This window comes from Arachis hypogaea, chromosome 15, assembly GCF_003086295.3.
Source record: "Arachis hypogaea cultivar Tifrunner chromosome 15, arahy.Tifrunner.gnm2.J5K5, whole genome shotgun sequence".
NCBI classification, from domain to species: domain Eukaryota; kingdom Viridiplantae; phylum Streptophyta; class Magnoliopsida; order Fabales; family Fabaceae; genus Arachis; species Arachis hypogaea.
Window position 1 is genome coordinate 7,218,293 of NC_092050.1, and position 6,000 is coordinate 7,224,292.

Sequence of the window (6,000 nt, forward strand, 5' to 3'; positions counted from 1 at the left end):
CAACATCAATATTTTTTTCAAATTATAAGTAATAAATATTTGAAGAAAGAGAAGTGAAAATATAGATTAGAAAGATAAGCAACAAAAATTTAAAACTAAATAAAAAATATGCATATAATAATATTATTTTTAATTTGAATGATATGATTTTGTTAATTTTATTATTTGTAGAACAGAAAGATAGAGAAAAATAGAGAAAGAGAGAAAGATAAATAAGAAGAATGAGAGAGGGAATTTGTTAATTTTGGAAAGAAAAAATTTATTTTAATTATAATGAAAAATATCTAGTGACACATTTTGGTTTGTCAAATTACTAATATAAAATATAAAATATAAATTATATATAGAGTAGAAGGATAGAGAGAAATAAAAAAATGGAGAAAGATAAATAGAAAATATAGGAAGGGAGTTTATTAATTTTGGAGAAAATATTTCTTTTCAATTTTAACAAGAGAGTGTCATGTGACACATTTTGATTATTAAATTAGTAATATATAATATAGTTAATTTTGATGGTTAAATTTGTAATTAGAGAATGTCATGTTATCTATTTTGATGGTTAAATTTGTAATTTGTAATTAGTTATTGATAATTATATAAAAAAAGATATATTGGATGTGGGAATGAGAGAGATAGAGAAAGGGAGAGAGAGAGGAAAGGAGAACTCTTTAATTTTGCAGAGAACAAAATTGATTTCAATTACAATAAAAAAGTGGCATGTGATACATTTTGGTTGTAAAATTAGTAATATATAATAAATATAATGTAACAAATTATGTGAAAAATCTATTCTATTATATAAAAATCGGATTTTTACCCTTAATGATAAAGTTGACGTGGCATACTTTTGAGAGTGTTTCCTGATTTATTTTTTTAACTCATTAAATATAATTCATTACGATGGATTAATTATATCAACTAATTGATTTGATTAGATATTTAAATATCACACAATTTAATATTATGTATATCAATTAATTGAATATAATTGTTAGAGTATAATTAGGATCAATTAGCATTATTCAACATATTTGAATATTTATTATAGGATATTACGTCTTTATTATTTCGATTCTCTTGTTACCTATAAATATCCTTCTATATTGTATTATTCTACACAACTTGAATATTCACAATCCTTTTTTTCATATTGCTCCCTCTCTCCTTTCTAACATGGTATCAGAGCCATGGTATCCTCATTGAGGAGGATAAATTGATTTTCTTATGGTAAAATCACCGTACTTTTCATATTTTTCTTCTGTGCCATTTTTTTCTTTTCTTTTGTCAATGCTTTGATGCTTTTCTAACCTCACCGATTAACTCATCCACTACTTACTTATTCTCACGGAGGAACCATATATTTTTCGTCACATTTCGATAGTTTGTGATCTCTTCGCACTTTGTCACTTTTCAGCAGTTTTCTTGCAGTTCGCCATCTTTTTAGCAGTTTTTCGACAGTTAGCCACTCTTGTGGCAGTTCCGTCTGCATTCTCTTCCGACAGTTCTGTTTGCATTTTTTTCTGACAGTTTTGTCTGCGCTTCCTTCTGATAGTTCCGTCTGCGCTTTCTTCCGACAGTTCCGTCGCGCTTCCTTTCGACAGTTTTATTTGTCCTTTCTTCAGGCAGTTCTGTCTGCATCCGTTTTATCAGTTTATGCATTTTTTTATTTAGTTGTTTCAAGTAAGTTTCAAACTCAAGTTGTCACTTGTGTTTGAGGGGGTGTTAGAATATAATTAGCATCAATAAGATCAATTAGCATTATTTAACATATCTGAATATTTATTATAGGATATTATGTCTTTATTATTTCAATTTTCTTAGCACCTATAAATATCATTTGATATTGTATCATTCTATACAACTTAAATACACACAAACTTTTTCTCTACTGCTCTCTCTTACCCTTTCTAATAATAATAAATACAATTTAATTTAGTTAGAAGTTCATATATATATATATATATATATATATATATATATATATATATATATATATATATATATATATATATATATATATATATGAGACAGAATAAAATTGTAAAAATAATTTCTTTGTCATTTTGGATATTTTAACTTTTTTTTCTCTTTACGCGTAATTTTGTTTTGCGTTAACTTTGTTTATTTAATGATGAAATATAATCATGTTAATTCTATCATATAATAGTTTATTTTTCTCCTATGTATTTTGATTTGTATAGTTACTATTGATATTGTTGTTTTCGTTTTCTTAATTAATTAAGATTATAATAATTCATCACAAATTTGTATTTTATAGAGAAAATTTATATATCAATCATAAAATACACAAGACTTAACCAAAAAATTAAAAAAATGTTGATTAATCACAAAATAAAAAATAAAAAATTATTCTTTAATTATGTTATAAAATACAAATTGGTACTATTTAAAATTAGTTTTTTTACCATTAATGTTAACTTAAATTATAATAAGGTAAAAAATAAAAATTGTATAATAATTTAATTTAATTATTTATACTACTAAAATTATACTTTATTATATTCTATTTATTTTTATTCATTAGTGATCTTTAATTGTCTATTAAAAAATAAAAATTTGAATTGATTAAATTGATATTTTTTTAATTATTAATATAATTATTGTGATATTTGCTTTGCTCAGTAATATTTTTTAATTTATTTAATATGATTAATCATCGCTTTCTTATTTTATGCTAATTTAACTAATTAAAGTCAATAAATTTTAGTTATTTTAATTACAATTTTTTATTCTAATAATGTATTTCAATTAATTCACTAATACAATTTTAATATTTATATATCATTAATAATAATAATAATCTCATTTTAAAGTGATATTTTATCCCCAATATTTTATATATAATATGTCTAATATAAAAAATCTACTATTTCTTTATACTATTAGATTAGACATATTTATATTCAATTTATTTGATTACTTAATTAGAATTAATTATATTAAAATATTAGATTAAGATTATGGTAGACTAATTATATTGTTATTAATTAATTATATTAAAAAATTAAGATTATGATAGATTATCATTATTTTATTATTTTTTATTTTTTATATTAATTCAGATATTTAGTTTCTTTTTATTATTGTTTTTTATTCTCTTATTCTATATGTTTATTCCTATAAATCTTGCTAAATTAAATAAGGTACTGTATATCTTCTTTTTATTCCTTTTTTATATACACATAAAATTTATTAAATTATTTCTCTTCTATCTGATAATTTTATTTCTCTTCTATTTATATTTCTTTTCTTCAATATTTTATTGGCTCATAATTTTCTAAATTTTACTTTAATTTATGTATTTATTCTTATTACACCTAACATTTTTTATTTATGTGTAATATACATTCTTATATATGTTATAGAAATCTGATTTGATTCTATTAACTTGCCAATTTTTTTTTGAAAAATCTAAAGCTAAAGTACAAAAGTATATTTATAGATATTTTATTTTTTTAACTAAAAAATATAATTTTTTTGTCATATTTGTTGAAATTCTAAGTTAAATATGAATATTAATTTTTGAAATAGAATAAATATATTTTAAATTTATGCATCTAAAAATAATATTCTATCAATGTTAGAATTATTTAGATGGATAAGTAATAGTGAATATAGAATTATTTAGGATGGATAGAAATAAGTACATCTTTTTTATTGAAAATATAAATTTAAAAATATTATATTAAATTTTGAATAGTCAACCTCCCATTAAACCATTGTATGTTCAAAAGACTTTTGAAAAATAAAATAATTTTAGGTATTTAATTTTTTTGTAAAAATTTAATTAATTTAAGATATTTATTGTCGTTGATTAGAAAAGTAAAGTGAAATGATAATTTAATATTTCTATACTCTTAAAATATTATTTATTTATTTTTCTAGCATTCTTTGACATCCGATGATTATATTAATATAATTTAATTCAATAAAATTATTTATCATCATTTGATTGAATAAAAATTCTATTTTATCTGAAAATTTTAGGATTTTTCAATATCAAGATCATCCATGTTAACTCAGTAAGAAATATAACTGAGAGTGCGGAAGTGTCCCTTTATTCGAGAGCATGATTGAGATCAGAGAGCTTGGCTCTTGCAGTTCTTTTTATTTTCGTCAACCAAAACCTTTTGTATCCTAATAGGGCTGAATCACAACACGGAGGCGAGTTTGATGTGTTGGAGACTAAAATCCTGAAATCATTATTTATATTTGAGTGTGACACTAACCTTAAAACTCAAATAAAATAGTATCTATGGTTTGAATCTCATTTATCCAAATCAAAAATAATAATGACTTATTTAATTTGATATTTATGACAATAAATGAAATCACCGTTATATATGTCATTTAATATAAAATTACTTAAATTTGCGATTATAATTAATATATGTATTGTCCATAAATATATTAAGAAATAATAATTTCCTAACAATCTTCCACTTGGGTTGTACATATATATTTTCCTGAGATAATCACATCTTATAAATTTTATGCGCACATCTGAATGTTATTTCCCTTATTACTTTAATAATCTGCTTTGTCCAAGATTGCGAGAACCGAACCAGTCATCAAACCGGTCGAGTAATTGGTTCAATGATTCAATGGTCCAACCGTAATCGAACCGTGGTCGAACTGGTTTCATTAAATATATATAAAATAAAATTATTAAAAATATCATATAAATCTTTTAAAATTTAAATTCAATCATTCATAAGATTTAAATTTTCATAACCCACCCACTAACTAAACTATATATCTCATCTCATCGTTAAAATTCTACATTCAAATTCAAACATCAAAATTTAGAATAAAAAAAATTATGGCATAAAATACTATATCCAGTTATTCACATTCAATCAACAATCACCAACAATGTCAATAATTACTTAATTAGACGAAATTCGTACAATTAATGTCAAATTACTAATTAAAAATAGCTATGAACCAATCTCAGCAGCAATATTTTTTCAAGATGTGGAAAACAAACCATCCCCTGCCCCTGAAAATCCTAAAAGAAAAGAGATTTACCAATAATTGACCAACTTCTATTTTAACATTCAACCCTTCCAAAGAGTTCTCCTAAAAAATTGGTACAACCTTAAAGAAGAAAAGTCTAAAACCCAACTTCATGCTTCAGTTGGAGTTACAACTTGCAATATAGCATACGTTCAACGAGCAACAAAGGGACAAAACAGAAATGTAATATTTGAAATAAAATCATCCTTCATAGCGCTGCACACGGATCGAATCGGATATAGCCTAAAATTCTATCCGATCCACACTGTACTCATCGGATCAGATTGGATACGATATCCGCATTTTTTCAGGCCAGATCTGATCTGATCCGATCCGCATACTTGCGGATCAGATCGGATCAGATATCGGGTATATCCGCATAATTAAAAAAAAAACTATTTTAAGATTCTATTTGGCTATTTTTACAAAAAAATATACATAAAATTCATTTTTCACCTGTTTGAGCCTATTTACTCCTAAAATATTATCAATAAAATAACACAAGATTTAAGTTTAATTATTCTAAGTTGAAGTACAACATAAAATTAAAAACAAGATATCATAAAATTCATAAAATAACACACTAAAATTCATATCACATTAGGGTTTACTTTCTTAATACTATTTATATGAGACGTGCGGATATATAGATTTGCAGATCGGATCCACGTATATCACTGCTAAATCCGCAATTCGATCCTACCATAGTGCAGATCGGATAATATCCACAAAATTCGGATCAGATGCGGATAATTACCGCGGATATGTGGATATTATCTGATCCATGTGTAGCCCTAATCCTTCACTCTCTCCAGAAACGCAATAAGAACCTGCCTTCCAGCAAATTCATCCGCAACAACACAGTAAGCTGAAAAATAACAATGCAACATTTCAAATCACTCAAAGACAATGAGAATTTCACCCCAACAATCATCTAAGCAAAAATGCATACATATATAT